Source organism: Euleptes europaea, chromosome 1, assembly GCF_029931775.1.
Source record: "Euleptes europaea isolate rEulEur1 chromosome 1, rEulEur1.hap1, whole genome shotgun sequence".
Lineage (NCBI taxonomy): Eukaryota > Metazoa > Chordata > Lepidosauria > Squamata > Sphaerodactylidae > Euleptes > Euleptes europaea.
The window spans coordinates 107448827-107469438 of NC_079312.1; the positions used below are offsets into that span (position 1 = coordinate 107448827).

Here is a 20612-nt window from a genome sequence, read left to right on the forward strand (position 1 = left end):
TTCAACACTTAGTTGAATAGCATTATGTATATTAACATGATGTTAATCTCTTGTTATTTGGATTAATTCAATTTCTTTCACAAGACTTCGTAACAATAGGGATAAATCTTTAGTAACCAGTAAATTTTGTTTTTAGCATATAAATGAATGTACTTTAATTAAGATAAGTTTAGAAACCAGAATTTTCAAGCTGGGGGAAAAAAGCTAAGGAACCTGTTAAAATAACAGCCACCATTCCTTTGGTCTTTAAAAGGTATTTCTACATTTTGACTTTAGTGTCAAAATCTTTGTTGTGCATCTTTGAAGTAGATAGCTAAAATAATATTTTAGAAGACGCTTACAGTACACCCTTTTAAGTCCATTGAAGTCAAGATTGGAGTTATGTATAAAGACCAAATGTTTCTATACAAAGGACAATACAATAACACATGATTGACTGTTTCAGCCACGTCCTATTAGCAGCAACAAACACATTGAGAGTAAGGGATATGTGTATATCTCCCTTCTAAAAGAGCTGCAGGTGATGCATTAAAGTGAGCCAAAGTGAAGGCTCTTTGGTATTTACTGAATTCTAAAACCTAGAGATAGTCTGCCAGAGCAAAGTTTCTACCATGATTCCCTATTACTGGCTATGACTGCTTGAAGAGCTGTATCCCATATTAACTGTTTAATTAAGACTGCACCTGTGCTGTATCTACTTGACAAGATTTATCCCAGATTCGCTGTTTCTTTGGCTTCCATAAATCGAAGAAGGCGTAGGGGCCGGGGGATCTGCAATTAGTTATTTGAAAGTACACGGAGAGCAAAATGCAAGGAACTCACCATTTCTTTTTTCTCCTTTGTGATAGCTGAAGATGAACTACATAGTACCCCTTCCGTGAAATATGCCAGCAGTGTCTGTATTTAGAACTTTCATATTTCACCATAGCAGCAGAGGCACTCCTAATTCCCCTGCATTTGGTAATCGGCAGAGGTTCTGCCAATACCTTGTGGGCATATAAAACACTGATTACAGCTTTTAAAGGGGTCCTCTGCTCTGCCTTACATTTCTTCTTGTATGTTTTTAAATCTGAAGGACTGCCTACAGTCTAAGATCTTGTAATGTTGATGTTCTCCTCGTGGGAAGGTTGGTGGGCATGCAGGAGAGGGCCATTTCAGCTGCAGCCCCCAGGCTCTGCAATGTACTATTCCTCAGAAGTCCTGTCAGTCTGTTATTGTTCATCTTCGAAAAACTAGAAAAGACTTATCTCTTTTTTGGAAGACCTTTGAAGGGGGCTGAATCCCCATAGGTTGATACCGGAAGGTTTGGTTACATGGCTTTTAATGATTTCTTGTTTTATAGCTGCTCAGTTGTTATATTTGGTGAGGGTATTTTTTCTGTTGTAAATTTCAAGCGAGTTTTTAGTAGTCATGTTTTTACTGCTGCTTTTGTGCGGATCTCATATGGGTTTTTGTTGTTGCCATTACATTGTTTCTTTATACTGTCTTAACTTAAGTGTTTAAGTGGTTTTAGATATTGTAAGCTACCCTGAGTGTTTCGTAAAGAGAGGAAATAAAAGTACAACGCATAACATAATAAAAAATAACCTGATGGGTTAGATTACTGTGATTTCTTATTTAGAGGTACCGTATATACCCATGTATAAGCCGACCCGCGTATAAGCCGAGGTGCCTAATTTCTCCCCCAAAATGGGGAAAAATTAGGCATCCGCGTATAAGCCGAGGGTCGGCTTATAACCACTCCCCCCACCGCAGGCTTACCTTACAGGGCTCTCCAGCGGCGAGGGTCCGGTGGCGGCGCGGCCCGAGAGGGGGTGGGGCAGCCTTCCTGCAGTTGCAGGAGGCTGCCCCAGCCCGCTCCCGGCGGCAGGAAGCGGCGGCGCAGCCCGGGGGAAGCTGGTGCAGCCTTCCTGCAATTGCAGGAGGCTGCCCCAGGCCGCTCCCGGCGGGGAGAAGCGGTGGCGCGGGGGGGGGGGCGGTGCAGCCTTCCTGCAATTGCAGGAGGCTGCCCCAGCCCTCTCCTGGCGGGGAGAAATGGCGGCGCGGCCCGGGGGGCGGGGCAGCCTTCCTGCGATTGCAGGAGGCTGCCTCAGCCCGCTCCCGGGGGGAAAGAAGCTGCGGCGCGGCCCGGGGGGGTGGGGCAGCCTTCCTGCAATTGCAGGAGGCTGCCCCAGGCCGCTCCCGGCAGCAGGAAGTGACGGCGCAGCCCGGGGGGGGGGCCGGGGCAGCCTTCCTGCAGTTGCAGGAGGCTGCCCCAGGCCGCTCCCAGCGGCAGGAAGCGGCACGGCACGGCGGCGGCGGTAAGTTTCCCCCCTTCCTCCCTCCTCTTTCCTCCCTCCCCCCATATTGACCCGCGTATAAGCCGAGGCCGGCTTTTTCAGCCCATTTTTTGGGCTGAAAAACTCGGCTTATACGCGAGTATATATGGTATTTGAATTTAGAGGGGGGAAACCCTCTGCTGATCATTGTGGCTTCCAAAGAAATTCAGTAGCTGGAACATACTGTAAAAATTATGCTACCGACTTAGCATTTCTTATAAGGAAAAAATTACTTCCAGCATCAGTTAATGTAATGGATAGATTAATCTCAGTTGTCACCATCTGTTCAACACCTTATTATAAATGCAAAATGCACCTATTTCACAATTACATCATTAAAAACGTATGATTGATGGAAGTACATGTACCTTATGCAGTTGGGACAGGATGAGTTTTCCTTTACCGCCTAAAGCAATTTTCAGAATGCAGTTTTTCTGCTGTGTATTCATTTTCCTTTAGAATTGTTATATCCATACACCTTTCAGAATCTTAAAATTGAAAACAAATATGTAAGTTATTTTCCTATGTACATTTTTCCTAAGGATGCTTCCTGGTGCATAATTTTAACGTTTGAGACGTGCTAAATCAGCACGCCTGACGCTTGACACTAGAGACTGCTCTGATCCTGGCTTTGATTGCTGTACATTCAGACATACAAGCAGGATCAGCCTGGGTGCTACAGTTCATGATTTGGACTATACTGTTTTTTTCCTGTTTAAGCAGACCTGATATTGTATTGAAATTTCTGATTACTCCTGTTTAATACTACTGTTGTGAGGGAAGTCTGCCATTTAGAAGCAGTGAAGGCCTTTCTTAATCTTTGACTCAACTTGTTGTGCTTTGCTGGAGTAATATGGAAACGTGAGTTGCTATCTCAGTGAACACTATATAATTCATGTAACTCACTTTTGAAAACCTTCATCCTCCAACATTAATACTAGAGTGCAACTGAGCAGAGTTTCCTCAAAACTATTGTTCTCTCGGTTGACTGGGTGCTCTAGATAGCCAACTCCAAGTCCCCCGTGTCAAAATAAGGCTGTAAAGCTACAAAAGTTGCATGAACAGTGGCAAAAGTAGGTGAACATTAAGGCAAGTACAGAAGCAGATATAGACAGGGCAGGCAGGCAAAAACAAGGCAGAACTGTGGTCCATAGGATTGCCATCTCCAGGTTGAGAAATTTAGAGACATTTAAGGATGGATCCTGGAGAGGGCAGAGCTTGAGGAGGAGAGGGACCTCAGTGGGGTATAAAGCCATAGAGTCTACCCTTCAGAGGAGCCATTTTCTCCCAGGAAACTGATCTTTGTAGTTTGGAGATCAGTTGTAATTCTGATGGACATCTAGGCCCCACCTGGAGGTTGGCAATCCTAGCCGGTGCGCATGAGTAGAATTAGGAGGACACTGTAGAGGAGTTCATTGAGGCCAAGATCAGCTGTGCTTTGCAGCATTTCTGTGGCTAAGAGGAGAGCTCTGACCATTACAATGACCTTGGTTCAAGTCCAGGCACTGCTATGCCAATCTAAGAGGGATTTGGCATCCTATGCAGACAAGCTTTGTGATGAAGATCTGCCCCTAAGACTGAGCCCAAAGTCTGTTCCCTGCAACTAGGCCTCAGATTTGGCTGCAACGAGTATGCCATTTGACCTGTCTGGAGCAAGAAATACCTGGGAAGATGGTGTCTTGTCCATACTTGACAAGATACTTGACAAGATGGTGTCTTGTCCATTGTCCATTTCATGTTGGAGAGATGGATAAATAGTTCCTAGTAGCTTTCTGTTTGGGAGTTGAATCTGTCACCTTTGTTTAATTACAGTGACTGGGATGGGGAAATTTTTTAGAAGTTTTTGCCACTGTTGAGATGGCTGAGCTGAAGAACAGACTATGACATGTGGGGCTCGCAAGACTGTGGAGAGAATCCCATCTCCCCCCTGTCACCAGGCCTGGCAGGGCTCCAGGCCTCACCAGCTGCCTCTGATCCTGGTGGCGGTGTCTGGGAGCCCCTCTGAGCATGAAGAAGCTCTTGGAGTCCACTGCCACCACAGCCAGCCCAGATTGGCCCCTGGACTTTGCTGCAGCCATGGCTGGGGTCAGAGTGGCTCCTGGAGTCCACTGCCACTGCTGCCAAGCACGGAGTGCCTCTTGGAGTCCTCTGCCAGCGCAGCCAGGCCCAGAGCTGCTCCTGGAGTATACTGCTGCTGCATGCACAAACAGTGCTCTTTTATTTGGGGGGAGATTAAAACCCTCCAGTGTATTTTTTAAAAAGTTTTCAGATTTTTTTGCAAATATAGGTAGTCCTCCAAGTTTTCAGAAGAATCTGTTTTTAGTTAGTCTGTTTTTAGTTAATGTGGCCCCAGTTTGTGGATTTAGATACTCACTGATTGGACCACCCTTAGAATATAAGATACCAGTACCATCTACAAATAATGGCTAGAGTCTATTGGAACTCTTTCCTGCAATTTATGACATGCGACTGAGCAGAGTCGATAAAATCTATAGAAATAGGTTTAAAAGAGTACATTGAAATGTTCAGTAGAGGAAATATTTGCATTCCTTTTCTGTCTCTGGCTGTAGGCTTTGCTAGTCAGGAGGGATCTTTCAACAACAAATCACTTAAAAGCAAACTTGTGACCCCTGAAAAATGAATTTCCACTATTGCAGTGTTGGCCTTCCTCCTTCTCCCAGCAAAATTCCAAAATTCCAGCAAAATGTCAGTTGGGTAAGAGATGAAATAGGTCTTCTCTTTACTTGAAAAATATTAGAAGAAAGTTTAAAATGCATCGTTCTGAGCTTTACTTTGAAGCTTATGCATTGCATGAATGAATGTTAATAGTTAGGGTATTTCAGATCGTTTGATCATTATGAAATGTAACATTCTAAACCAGTGGTTCCCAAACATTTTGGGCCACCGTCCCCTTGGTTCCACATACTCAACCCCAATGCCCCCAACCCTATCCAACACAGTTGAAGGGGCCTACCTCTAGTGCCCTCTGCTGCCCTCTTGCCTCTTAGTGCTTCCCTAGGTAATCCCACCGCTCCTCAGGGAGTGGTACTGCCCACTTTGGGAGCCACTGTTCTAAACCACAGCAACACTCTCAATTTAAGAGTATAATTTAAAGTTTAACTGTTGTCATCCTACATAGGAAACTGCATATATAATGTATTTATTTAAAGAATGTATAAGCCCGCCTTTCTCCCAACAGTTAGGACACTAGGCACAATTATGTTCAGTAGATTCATTCCCAGCATACAGGGAACTCTGAGATGATGCCCATTTTTTCCATATGACACACATAGGACTGAGCTGAAAGCCCCAGTATTTATGAGAAGCTGATCGCTTGGGCAATGAGAGACGGAGAAGATGCTGTGATGCTGTGAGCTATTGCGCAAGTGCTTTTGTCAGTGATCCTCACTCACTTAAATAAGATTAAGAATTTGTAAATTTTGGTGCTGGAGTTGAATATTTGTAATGGAAGGGTGCCCGAAAAGTGTCACACTAGCTGTAAGGGCCAGTTTACATGAGTAAGTATGATTCACAAGAATAAATGTTGCATGACTGTGTTTAATTTTTTCTTTCAGTCACTCCTGTAATGGGCAGCAAATGAAGCCAAAGGTTGAATGGTAGGGCTGCATAAATACACAGGGCTAAATTTGACCCATAGAGGAATTGATTGCCGTTGATATAAAACAAAATCTCCTTGACAGACGGTTGATTCAAAAGCATAATGAAATTAATTTGGGCTATGTGGTATGCGTAGAGCCCTTTCAATGTGTAAGTTTATTAAAATGGATGGCAGCATGAGACAAAAATCAACATTCTCAATTTTTACTTCCTTTGAATCAAAAATGTACACTTAGAGGTTATCCTTGACTAATTTATGCTGACTTCATGCCAACTTTGAATATATTTGTTGAAGATTTCCTGCAGCATACATTTGCAGCTGTCAAGGAGGCTTTTATCCGGGGTGGGGGGAATTGGGCTGGTTTTAATTACAATTTTAAATAGCTCTATAACCATTGTGAACTTTGGATTTACATCATTTTTATGATAGCCTCATACTTCCTGGATTATTGATTTTGCCATTTGTTTCATTACATTTAAGAGAAGACTTTTTTTACTGAGTTGCTCTGTCCTCTGGGGACTGAAGGGGGGTCAACATGTAGTGTCTTGGCCAAAACAGCACAGCACATATACTTTCACCAGGAACTGAACCAATCATAGAGGGCTGTAAATACTGTTTTGCAGAAATGTTGCAGAATATGCCAGTGGGAATGCTAGGGTTTGGGGGCAGCATTTGTCTCTGATGTGCACCTCTGTGGACAAAGACACATAAGGACTAGACACTTCCAAATGTAGCTAGGGATAACATGTTTGAATTCCCTTCCATGTAAAAAAAAAAAAAACTCCCTGCCAATAAAAAGTAAAATGTCAGGAAGATCACTTGCTACACTAGCTTTCTAAAAGTAGGGAAATTCCTTAGTATAGTTAGCTTTGTTTTCAACAGTACATTAACTATAAACTTTACTGTGAGAGAATGTTGAATGACAAGCGAGAGACCTGCAACGACTTTATGGGTGTATCCTCTTCCCCATACTATTTCCTGTTTCCTTCCTGTGGCAGCCACCATTGCAGCTCCTCCTTTCCTGTTTTCTGCTCTCCTTCCCACCCACCCAACAACTTATCTTTATCTGCCCCCTCCCCATTTTCAGCTCTCCCTCCTGGCAGCTTCCCCCTAGTATGGTACAGTAGCAAGCGACTTAGTAGGCCTTTCCAGGCTCTTGTGAGTCTTCCTCCATTATGGGATGTGTCACAGAAGTGAGCAGGGCCCTTTCAATTGATGTTTTTCCTCCCAGTCCACCTGTCCACACTCCAGCTTTGATATACAGATTTACAGAAACCAATCATTGGAAGGCCCTACTATGTTGTTGTAGTTGCCTAGTGATGCTCAAAATGGCCAACAAGATCTCAGAACATAGTCTTATGAGAGCTCAATAGACATTCATTTCTTAAAGCTACAGAGGTTGATTGCATTATTTTTGGCAGTTTTAATCACCCTTTTTTAAGACTTCAGGGCTGTTGTATTTGGAAACCTGGGGCTTTCCTGAAATTTGTAGACCAATTCAAATCTTTATAAAGCAGTTCACATGTTTTAATGTTTTAAGGTTCACAGCCTTGGGGTTCCTGATTGGGTGAAAAGGGTTGCCAACCTCCAGGTACTAGCTGGAGATCTCCGGCTATTACAACTGATCTCCAGCTGATAGAGGTCAGTCACCTGGAGAAAATGGCCGCTTTGGAAATTGGACTTTATGGCATTGAAGTCCCTCCCCTCCCCAAACCCCTCCCTCCTCGGGCTCCACCCCAAAAACCTCCTGCTGGTGGCAAAGAGGGACCTGGCAACCTTAATTAAACAGTTTTAAATAAAATAAATGAAAATCCCCCTATTTGTCCCTGTCTCTATTGTGAAAATTTTTTATTGACACTCTATAGCTGGTTCACAATTAGATATATGATATATTCCTGATGTCAGTTAGTTGGGTACTGTATGCAGACGTTTTCTGTATAGAGAAGGTTGTGTAAATGCCTGAAAAATCTTTTGCAGTAAAATTGCTTGCATGAAGTTTTAGAATATCAAGTGCTTTAAGTATATGTAAAATTCTTTGCTTGCATGAAGTTTTAGAATATCAAGTACCTTAAGTATATGTAAAAATTCTTTGTTCTGTTATAAAAATATGTTTTGGTTCTTTGAATATTTTAATCTATTTTTGCCCCAAGCTGTTGATTTTTAAAAATTGTTCTGTAGATTTCTATTACTAGATAGGTAGCATCTGAAGTCCACACATATAAATGGTTCTCTATCACCACACCTTTTACATGTTAATGATTTTTTCTGGATGCTTGATAATCTTACTTTATAGGTACTCATCCAGAAGCAACAAATGAGAGAGCAGTCCTAAGCAGGTCTATTCAGAATCCTACTCAGGTCTGTTCAACAAGTCTTACTCCCAGGAAAGTATTGGATTGTACTCCAAGTAATTTATCTCATTCCTCCCACAAAGCACATATTTGTCCCTCTCCTTTTTTCACTCTTAAGTATAATAGTCTTTCCAGGTACATACTTGTACAGGAAAAGGTTATGGGTTAATCAAGTAACACATTGACTATATATGGAGACATGTACTGGAAATGTTTGTGCAATTGTTTGCATAAAGTGTGTTCAGAAGTGATTATGTAAAGAAAACAGAAGCAAGGTTAATGTTCATGTGAAGCAGCCCATATGGTTGAGATTTGAGTGGAGCTTTTCTTTTCCTTATTCATAAGTCCTATCTGAGGAGACAGTCTCAGAAGACAATGTTGTGGGATTCTGACCCATCGCGGTTGACCTGTGGGATGCCACAGGGTTCCATCTTATCTCCCATACTATTTAATATCCACTGGGAGAGGTCATTAGGAGGTATGGGCTGTTTGTTATGTCACCAATATGCAGATGACTCCCAGCTCTACCTTTCTTTTCTAATTCTAATTCCAAGCAACCGGTGCTTGGAGTAATGGGCTGGGTGAGGGTGAACAAGCGGACACTTAATCCTGATGAGACAGACGTTCTCTGGGTTAGTAGAAAGGTAGACCAGGGACCCCTGTCTTGGAAGGGGGTTATACACCCTTTGAAAAGCCCGGTTCGCAGGTTGGGAGTGCTGCTTGACAAAGAAGTCACCTTAGATAATCAGGTGGCTGCTGTGGCTCAGAGTGCGTTTGCCCATCTCTGGCTGGTGCGTCAACTGCATCTTTTCCTGGGTCAGTCTAGCCCAGGGGTTGGGAATCATTTTTCTGCCAAGGGCCATTTCGATATTTATAACATCATTCGTGGGCCATTCAAAATTATCAACTTAAAAATTAGCCTGCTGTATTTGATCAAACGACTCGCTTTTGAGCTCTGCCATCCCCAGCTGGGCCCAAGAGATTCAGGCAGGGCAGCCATCACAAGTCAAGCAACAAGCTGCTCGGGGCTTATAGGCAAACGCCCCGATCCGGCACTTTCCCTCCCTACGCATCTTTTGCAGGACATAGAGGGGGAAAAACCAGAAGGGAGAGGGGGTACCAACCAAGCCCCAAGCAGGCAGGTGCCCAGATGACCCCCCCCCGGCACGGGTAAGGAGGCAGGCATCCAACCGGTGGCGCACTTGCCCACCTGCTGGCACAGGATGGTCTGTTAACACCAGCCGGGTGTAGCCGTCCAGCTGCATGCCAGAGTTGCTCCTGCTCCGCATGGACGGGGTCGGATTATACAGCCGGCTCCTGCTACCTCAACCTGCAGGGATGAAATGAGGACACACTGGCTAAGAACTCGCCCCCGCGCATTCTGGCGCTGCCCCCTTTAACCCCTCCATTGTCTCCACTTCTGCCCCCAGCCCTCTTGTAGTACAGAGGGAATATGTTTCTCCATGGCCTGGTTGGGAAAGGGTTAACACAGTTTCTTGGGCGGTCCTAGCAGCTCCATAGCTAATGACTCTTCTGCAAGGGGGGAAAAGGTTCAGTTTCTCAGCAAAACAAATTCACATCCACCTTGAATAGAGGCTATTCCTGTCCGCGGGAGGGGGAGGATTGCCAGTCTTAGATCCTTCTGAGCTAGAGAACTGCCAGGACCCACAAAAAGCCAGACCAAATCATTTTGTGGGCCTTATACGGCCTGACATTCCCCACCCCTGGTCCAGCCACAGTGATCCATGACGTTGTTCCATCTAGACTGGACTATTGCAATGCACTTTACTTGGGGCTACCCTTGAACAGTGTTTGGAAGCTGAAGCTAATGTAGAATGCTGCGCCTAGACCAGGGGTGGGGAACCTTTTCCTGCCAAGGGCCATTTGCACATTTATAACATCATTCAGGGGCCATACCAGGTGTAGCTCTCCCGGTGGTGGGGGAGAGGCTAGGGTTGCCAGGTCTCCGGTCACCACCTGGAGGTTGGCAGCCCCAGGGGAGACCATGCAGAGAAGGCCTGGAGGGCACCCCCGCTCCCCCAGTCCTCCCCCCTCCCAGGCGAGAGGGCAGCCAGCCCGCGGTCAATCAGCAAGGGAGGAAGGGAGGAAGGAAGGAAAACATCAAAAGAGGAAAAGGGAGAGAGGGAGAAAGAAATGGAAAGAGAGAGAGAAAGAAAAGGATGGAGGGAGACAGACAAAGAAAGAGACAATTCACAGTGGGTAGCCGTGTTAGTCTGTCTGCAGTAGTAGAAAAGAGCAAGAGTCCAGTAGCACCTTTGTTAGTCTTTAAGGTGCTACTGGACTCTTGCTCTTTTTCCTGCAAGCCGCGGCCCCAGGAACGCCCTCGGGGAGGGCCGCCCTGCACCGCACCTCCGCAGCAGGGCCCTGGAGCTCCCGAGGGCCACAAGAAATGTCCTCAGGGGCTGCATACGGCCCCCGGGCCTGAGGTTCCCCATCCCTGGCCTAGACTGTTTGTTGGAGCCGGCTATTGGGAGCATATGTCCCCATTACTACAGCAATTACACTGGCTACCAATCTGCTTCAAGGTGTTGTTTGATTTATAAAGCCATACATGCCATGAGACCAGGATATCTGAAGGACCATCTGCTCCCATACGTTCCTACCAAGGAAATAAGATTGCAAGAAGATGTCCTCCTGACTGTCCCACCAATTAAAGATGCTCTTTTGGTGAGAGAAGGCCTTTTTGGTGGTAGCCCCACAATTATGAAACAATCCTCCCAGGAAGGTGTGCTAGCCCCCTCATTGTCGATCTTCAGGAGGCAGTTGAAGACAGTCTTATTTATGGCTGTATTTGATTGATTTAGCTTTTTATTAGTGACTTTTATGGGTTTAAACTGTGACTTTTATGGGTTTGATAATTGTTTTTATAATGTTTTATTTATATTGTAAGCCACCTTGAATTCTGCAAGGGAATTGCCTTTCCCAAATAACATGAAGCTTACCCAGAAGGTAAGCTTGTCAGGGGAAATGTATTGGTATATTAAAAACATTAGTTTTAAAATATATATTACTTTAAACTGTTCAAGTTATATGTTAAGAGAAAGAATTAAAAATATATTTTAATGATCATCTGATTAATGCGTCTATATTGGCAGCAAGAAAAAGTCTACAGAATAAACTTTTTTGTATATTAGCTTAAAAAGGGTGGCTTAAAATATGAGGGTTTTTTTCTAATAGTAAAAAGCTGGTTCTTATGGAATACAGGTTATCTGTCACTATCATATGAATTGTAAGTTTAAAGCTGGCTTAGCCATGTATCTTACTGAAAATGAAGCTTCTTTCTCAATTTCTATTGCTCTTTCGTGTGTAAAATCATTTCAAATTTAGAGCGAGCTAGCTTGCTGTATATTTTATCACCCTCTTACAGGGCAGAATAAACTGCGCATTAGCCTCCCAATTAAAATAAAATCCTTCGTGCAAAAGGCTTCTGTGCATTGTTCTTCTGCACAGGGTTATGCACATTAGAGTTGGTGAAGTTGAGGCAACAGAAAAAATAATAATGAGTGATATCTATTCTTCTGCAACCTTGCTAAAACAACTGCAGTGTTTCAGCAACAACCCAATCCTAACTGTCTGTATTGGGGAGTAAGTCTTATTGATTTCTAAGGACTGCGGCAGTTTGACAGGGTATGGTGTCTTTTTTGTAACTCCGTGATTTATGCCTTCATTGAAAGCAAAAACACTTGGGGTGGTTTTTCAATTTATTTCTGCATTTTAGCAGCATCACTGCAGACTTCAGGCAGCATCGTTTCTCCTGCCCACAAGCACAGCTGCACACATGAGAAGGATTTGGAATATTGTTCACTGGCTCTCTGTTCCTCCCTCCTCTTTCTTGGCTGGCCCTTGGCGCACTTAATGCATTGCACCAAACTTTACTCTCCGATTGAGGTGTTGGAAAGGATCATGCCCTTTCTTAATGTTCTTTCTGTAAGGCTTCAAGAGTTCTTTAGCACTAACTGCTAAAAGTGACTCTTGTGGGTTGGAGTGGGGGAGCTTGAATGAACTGTATTGGTACCTGCCAAGCTGCTGCAAAGGTTTCTCTTCTACACTGCTTTGGCAACACCTTTAGAACTGTCAGTTAGTTTGCCATTGTAATGTAGGCGGTCTGAATCAGGCAAGCAGAGTGGTTATAACTACATGTATTTTTGATGTACACCATAAAGCCTCAGCCAGGTGTCCATCTCAGAACCGCCTAAAAACAGGAACACCCACCCCAACTTAGACATGCCAAGTGATACTCCCCAACAATTACTACTAGGTGGCAACAACTGAACATACACTATACCCCTCCCCCTTTAACTTGCAACTAAACATAATGCTTCCTTCCATTATCCATTATTCGAAGAGATAAGAACAAATAAAATAAATTACAGAAGATCCTGTTCACTATATTAACAAAAACTTTCAGAAATATATCTGTTTAACCCAAACTCCAAGTCCAATCTTGCTCTGTGTTTGGGAATTTTCTTGGAACGATAAAGCAGAATTGTTGTTCCTATACTTTCAACAGGTCTTTTTGGTGTTTCAGGTTCAGAAAAGTCTCAGTGAGGTGTTCCTCTGCATTTGTAGGAATCAGGGGTGCAGTTGTTGATACTGTTTCCATCCCCTTCGCTGTTTCTGTGATGGACAGCTGCATTCCAAGGAGTTGTCCCTGTCATAGAACCCCCATGATTGACAGGGAGTTCGAATTGAATTCTGAGAGTGGCAGTTAGAACTCTGAGGGTTAAGAACTGACCTTTGACATTGAGAGATGTTAAGAGACAGAGCTTGGAAACAGATGTGCAAGCTGTAAGCTGTCTAGTGGAGGATCTTCTCCTCAGGAGTAAAAAGGAACACATTTTGGGGGTTTTGGATCAGGACAGGATCCATAACCAGTTATATAAGGAAAATAGCTCTAAAGTTTGTAGAGTGATTCCTAAGAGTTTAATGGGAGATAGCTGTGGTGAAATGAGTGATCCCAAGCCAGTTTAAGAGAGAAACTGAGGAAGTGTGCTAATGTTCCTCCAACTGAAAAAGCACTGTGTAAAATAAGTTTGTTTCGGATACAAGCCAGTGACTGCCAAGAGAAATCACTCTCAGTAGAAAATAAAAGTTGAAATACTTGTATATGAACTACCTTGTTACATTTATATATCATTTGAACATAAGAATCTTAAGTTCCTCAATTCTGTTACAAACTACTTTGCTGTTTTGAAGCTTTGTTAACCTGACTTTTAAATCCCACAAAAAGAGACAAATAAACTATTTTAAGTAGTATTTCAAAAAGCCTCTCAAATGTCACACATTTCTGACCATTTTAGTATTCAAAATAGTCCCTTCCATCATAGTGTCAATTGGGCATTACTGTGGTCCCTCACTGACTGGCACCTCTACCTCTAACTGTGGCACCTCTGTAGGGAGGTCTTAAGCATAGTACAGCCACAGTGATTGTAATGTCACTGAATATGCCTTCCTTCTGGTAATGCTACTATTGAGGAGATTGGTCCTGTTTTTGCTTTGATGCGACCTAACAGCCAGTGAGGACCATTGCCAAAGTTTAGAGCATAAATCATGTTGCCCATGTCTTATGTCTTAGATACTGCTTTTGAGTCATAACAGGATTTCTGTACTGCCTTGTGCTGCCATACTTCAGCAGCTTCATCTGGTTGTAAAGAATCCAGATGAGATTGTAACTTTCAGCCCATCAGTAGTTTGACTGGTGATTGTCATGTTGTAGACTGTGGTATGATCTGGTGCTGAAAATGGAATCGAGCCAATTTGGTCTCTAAGCTGCCACTTTCTCTCTTTCAAAAATTGCACTACCCTCTTCCTCTTGGCTAAACCATTGGAAGCAGGGTGGTATGGTGCAATTTTATCTTTTTTTAAAAAAATTATTATGAATATATAGGATACAAAAAGGAAAAAAGGGAAGGGGGCAGGGGCAATCCATCTGCAATAGGCGCATAATCTTATCTGTCTAATAAATTCAAAAAATGTTTAAAGAATCATACTACAATGAGTAAACTTTTACTACAAAGGACATTCACTACAATAGACATGTATTGTTGTTCAGATACGCTTTCATATGATTAATTCTATAAACTAATTTTTTCGTGTGTGTTAGTTTTCTTATACTATGTTATGTTTATCTATGGATTTGTTGATATATAAGTATAAAATGGCTGCTATTTTTCATTAAACTGCTCCACGGATTCGTTGTCGGTTAAGTTCGTTATAAAGGTCATTTTGGCCATATTTGCGTTTTCCAGCATCTTATCTTTCCATTCTTCTGTGTCGGGTAAGAACGTTTGTTTCCAAGTTCTGGCCAACACGACTCTCACAGCCGTTGTAGTGTATTTGAACAAATCTTTGAATTTTGTAGATAGATCAACAGGTGTTATACTTAATAGAAAGTATTTTGGATCCAGTTTTATTTTTTGCTTGAGCATGTTTTGCATTTCCTGTTGGATCTTCTTCCAGTACATTTGCAACTTTGGGCAGGTCCACCAGACATGAAAGTATGAACCATCCGTCTCATGACATTTCCCACAAGCCCCTTTTTCCCCCTTCGAACGAGCCATCTTACATATATTGGGCATCATGTATCTGTAGAACGTCTTATACCGGTTTTCTTTTACTTCTTGGCTTACGGTATATTTCAGTTTGTGGGTGCAAAGCTTTCCCTATGTTTCCATCGTAACCATCTCACCAAAGTTTTGCTTCCATTTAATCATGTTTACCTTGACTTGTTCTGTTTCCGAATCATATTTCAATAGCAGTCTATAGATTTTTCCTAATAGATGGTCGTCACTCTTAGTTACTGTTGTTTCAAATTCCGTTAGCTGTCAGAACGTCCCGGACTCCAAACAGTCTCTTTTTATGTTAGCTTTCAGTTGAAAATATGTCAACCAATTCATATTTCTGAACTTTTTCTTGAAGTACTGATAAGCTTTTAATCTCTCCTGCGGAGTCTACCATATCATGGTATGTTAAAAGTGATTCATCTCTCAGTGGAATATTCTCGTGATATGCTTCAGTCGGTGACATTAAGGATGGTGGGGAGGGGCTGATTCTTTTTTTATATCTGTTCCAAAGATTGCCGGCTTAATGTCACAGTCTTTAAAGTTTTTGCTTGGTTGCATCGGGCTCTTAGGATTCCATAAAACTCTATGAAAGCCTTGCGAAAGATCTGCTCTTTCTAAAGCAATGTTTCTATTCTTGGGATGTTGGATCCAATCTACAATCCACGTCAGGCAGGCGGCATGGTAATATAATTTGAAGTTTGGTAATGCTAAACCGCCTCTTTTCTTATTGCCTTGTAATACTTTGATTCTAACTCTTGGCTTTTTCCCATCCCAAACAAAACAATTTATTTATCTCTGCCAGCCATCTATTGTTTTATTGGGTATATTTATTGGTAAGAATTGGAATAGGAAGTTTAGCCTTGGAAGTACATTAATCTTTATTGTAGATATTCTTCCTAGCCAGGAACTGTTCATCTTGGTCCATTGATTTAGATCTTTTTCTATCTCTCCCCAAACTCTTGCATAATTCATTTTGAAAAGTGTCTTGTTTTGAGACGATATATTAATGCCTAAGTACTTGAGTGAATCTTTTGCTGTTTGGCATCCTGAAATTTCTCTGATGTATATTTCATCCTTTTCTGAGATATTGAATGTCATTATCTTTGTCTTTGCTTTGTTTAGTTTATCGCCTGAATACTTAGCAAATTCCATAATATGGTGTTGAACAAATGGGAGAGTGTCCTTTGGGTTTTGACAAATTAATACAACATCATCTGCATAACTTTTAATCTTGTGTTCTTCTTTCCCAAAATTTAGTCCCCTAATATTTGGATCAGTTCTGATGTAGTTCGCTAAGGCCTCCATTGATAAATCAAATAACAGTGGTGAAAGGGGGCAACCTTGTCTTGTGCCTTTTGTAATATCAAATTCTGGAGACAGGCAACCATTGACTAAGAGTTGGGCCTTCTGGGTTAAATATATTGTGTTATAAATTTTGAGAAAGGTGCCTCCGCAGCCCATTTGCTCTAGTGTCTTTGAGATGGAACCCCTGGAGACGTTATCAAATGCCTTCTCTGCATCAAGAAAAATCATGGCCGCGTTCAACTATTTTGATTTAATATCTTGATGTATAATTAATAGGGTGCTCTGATCCATCCAGCAGTTGGTGAGCTAGCACTGCTCCTACTCCATATGGGGAGGCATCCCAAGACAAAATAGGTTATTTGTGACTATCACAATGAGTTTTGAGAGTAGATGACTTCAACAATCATTTTGCTTCTGCAAAAGCTGTTACCTGCTCTTGACTCCATTGGAATTTGGCTCCTTTCTCCAAAAGCTTTCCCCAAAAGCTTGTGGGAACAATAATGATGCCAAACCGGGTAACAACTTACCATAATAATTTAGCAGACCCTGGAAAGACTTCAGTTCTGATATTGACAGTGGTGATGATGCCTCTGTAATAGCATGTACTTTCTCCTCCACAGGATGTAGATCTTCTGCATCGATCCTATGTCCCAAGTACACTATTTCAGGGCCTGAAAAACATACTTCTTCTTGAAGTGCATGCCTGCCAATTAAAGTCTGGTCAAAAGGTAGTCTAGGTTTTCCAAGTGTTCTGCCTCAGTTTCTCCTATGATCAGGATGTCATCAAGATATACACATACATGTGGCATGCCCTGAAGCAGGTTGTCTATTGCTCTTAGAAAAATCCCAGGAGCCATTGACACCCCAAAAGGAACAATCCGTTATAAGTATTTATTGTCAAATAAGGTTTGAAACTATCCTCTCGGGGAATTTGGGGGTATGTGTCACTTAAAGTCATTTTTTGTGCATGTCCCCCTGCTTCCCCAGCTAGAATAGCCTACAGGTCCACTATTTTGGGAATGGGGTAGGTATCGCACTTGGCTACACAGTTCACTTTAACTTTATAGTCTCTACATATCCTGATGCTGCTGTCTGACTTTTGCATGGAGACAATGGGAGCAGCCCAGTTAGAAAACTGTACAGGTTCAGTAATTCCTTAAGCATGTAACCAATCCAGTTCTTGATTCACTCTGTAATGCATAGCATAGGGACCTGAGAGTGGCTTAAAAAATGGGGTTTGACATTTGGGTCAATGCTAATCTTAGTAGTGGATCCACATAGTTTTCATCTCTGGTTTCCTAAGCAATTGCCTTTGGCATTGATCTTGGGTTACTTTTTTGTCTACATGTATGGATTGGTTCTGATAGACTTTTCAGTTTTTGTTAATGCTGTGGAACAGTACTTGTTTTAAGAGAGTGACTTTTTATTTGTTTAATTTGTTTAATGTCGTGGAACTGTTCTTGTTTTAAGGGTTTTGGGAGAGTGACTTTTTATTTGTTTAGTTTTTTAAATTATGACTGCTATTTTTAAACAGCACCAACTGCTACTGCTGTAGGCCACTACGAGTCCCACTTTAGTAGAACATAGAGTCAAAATATTTGAAATAAATAAATAAACTCCCCCCTCTAAACTGATTCAAAAAGTCACTTGCAGAAGTGTTACAGTAGTCTTTCACTGTACCACTTCCAGCTCTGGTGCTGGCACTTATTTAAAAGCATTCTTTAGAAGTTCTAAAAACTTTTTATCTCACATAAAAAGACTGGAAATCCCTGGGCTGCTATGCTTTGAAGTAGCCCAAAGGACATGCTTTCAAACAAGTGAGGCCCGTGCCTCTTGCAAGGGTGCCTGTAGCGCTAAATCTTCTAATCAGCCATCACATACATTATAATAAGATAAGTTTTACCCAGTTCTCGTAGCATGTGGTGGCGCTTGAAGTCTTGTTTTATCTTTGTGTTTTCTTAGTGAAACTGTAGTGGATATTTATTTCCTCAATAGTTTAACAAATGAAAATTCATGGCAAATGAAGTCGGCAGGATTAAAGTCCTGGATTAGGAATGGGGAGACCTAGGTTCAAATCTGTATTCAGCCATGAAGCCTACTGAGTAGCCTCAGCCTAACCTACCTCATAGGTTTGTTGTAAGGATAATACAGAGTAAGGGAGAAACACATGCAATGCTGTGAGCTACTTGGAGGAAGGGTGGGATAAAAATGATAGACAGGCAGACCCCAAATAATACATAATAAACCAAAACTACAAAGTCCTGTCGCACCAGATACTAAAATTTAAAGTAATTACAGTTACTTTCTTCTGTTCATTCATACACTGCATTCTGCAAGCTATTTATTAAAAAATTGATCTGTTAATTTCAGACCAGGCAGGCAGATGTTCAGAAAACTTGGGCTGTTGGGCTATAATTATGTGCAAATTAAAATATTCTGCCTAATCTGTGTCCAGAACAGAATACCCAGGGGCCAGTATTTCTTTACATTAGAAATTAAGCTGGCACCTTGTATAGCACTTGCTGTTTTCCGTCCAATGATTCATACTGGGTTAATTATAATAGTTTAACCATAATATTTTAAAGAGAAAAAATATGTTATAATGACAAAAAGGACATATGGATGACCACATTAAACTGGCATAGAACTGATAATGCTTTCTAGTAGACTTTTAAAAGAATTTTTCCCTAACACTACTTCTGAATGCCTGCTCCATTGGGAACCCTTTAACAGAAACATTTGCGCATTTAATGGAACCCTGACAGGAGCTTGTTATTAGCAGAATATTAGAATACATTTCCTAATGGTAAGAGCAGTTTGAATGTAGAACCAATTATTATTTATTGATTTATTTACATTATTTATAATCCACCTTTCTCACTGAGACTCAAGGCAGATTATGCAGTGCAAATCAATACAATCACTAGATGGACATCTGATAAGTAATGTAATAGGATTAGGTTTTCATAAATCTGAAACCAAGCAGAAATCTGAGACAAAGCTGAAACAAAGCATAAATAATAACACACACACACACACACACACACACACACACACACGCACAATATATGCAATTACATATACTGTTATTTTATATATGCAGGTGGACCAATGTATCAAAGTTGTAACAACCTTTTGGAATCTATGAGCAAGAATAGCAGTTAATATTTTAGCATCCACATTCATCAAAACAATAGGCTGAAAATTTGCACACAGGCAGCACAATCCTAAGGGAGGGTCGCATGGCCAGGGATGGTGCAGCCACAGTGAAACTGTTCTTTGCAGTTCCATGGGGTGTGCCACCATTTTTGCTGGCCTAAGTTTACACTAGCAAAAGGGGACATTCCCGGGGTAAAAGGGCACAGGGAGCCGACTAAAGTCACCCCCACCCCTGGGAATGCCCCCTTTGGTGGTGGTGCGAACCCCTGCACCAGAGGTACGCTGGTGGCACAGCTTTATTTATTTCACTAGAGGCAGTAAGTATTATATTCTTATCTTTGATCAAAGAAATATTCTTTTGCTGTCTTAAACAATATGCTAAAATTTTACCTGGTCTCTCACTACTTTCCCAATATGACTTGCACAAACAAGTTAGAGCATATTCACACTCTGGAGAGAAGGACATCTTGAGTGTTGGGTGATTCCCCATTCTTAGGGAAGCGGGATCTGATTTCCTCTTCCTGTCCCTTGGGTGGGAATCGCCTGCTCAGTTTCCCTCCTGCCTCGCTAGGAAGAAGCAGCAGCAGCAGTAGCTCTACAGTGGCTAACATTAGAAACTAGGGAAATACTTAATTATTCATCCTATTCCTTCTGACCTTTCTCTACCTATCTAGCTCTTATCTGTAGCTACCTAATCCTATTTGTCTTGACTTGGTCTGTCCCCTTTCTTCTCCTTCCTCAACTCCTTTGCATCTGAGGGAAAAACAAGATGCCGTCCCGGGAGAACTCTGGAGCCGATGGGTTCCTTTCAGGGGATGAAGACCATGTGGCTCTGTGTGCCAGCTCAGTGAGCTTGGCAATTTACCCTCTGGCAGCTGTTGTCATGGCCCCACAGAGGAGGAGAGAGAGAGAGGGAGGCAGTTGCCTCAAAAAGAAAGTGGCCCGACATGGCGAGCAAAAAGAGCATGAAAAAGATGCGCACTGGAGAGGCAACCTCAGCAGCGGTCCAGTTGCCCCCTATACATACTTATGAGACACCCCACACCATTTAATTCCTCAAAGGGGTGACACAGTCAACTTTTCCAGTGATCCACGGATTCCCCTCCTGATGTCTTCATGTAGTTCTATCTGCACTTACCAGGCCTCCCTTCGAGCCTCTTCAGGAAGTTCCACTAAAATATCTTCACATGAAGACACTCTTTCTGACCTCTGTGACTTCAGCTTGCAGGGTTTTGATGTTGGGAGCAGTCTCAACCAAGAAGGGCTTCTGTGTCTT

The 20612-nt window shown here is 42.3% G+C and overlaps 1 protein-coding gene across 1 annotated transcript in view; it reads left to right on the top strand.

The window, feature by feature from the left end:
- The window catches only part of SLIT3 (slit guidance ligand 3), a 590119-nt gene that overhangs the window by 282755 nt on the left and 286752 nt on the right, over positions 1 to 20612 (top strand). The window lies entirely within an intron of this gene.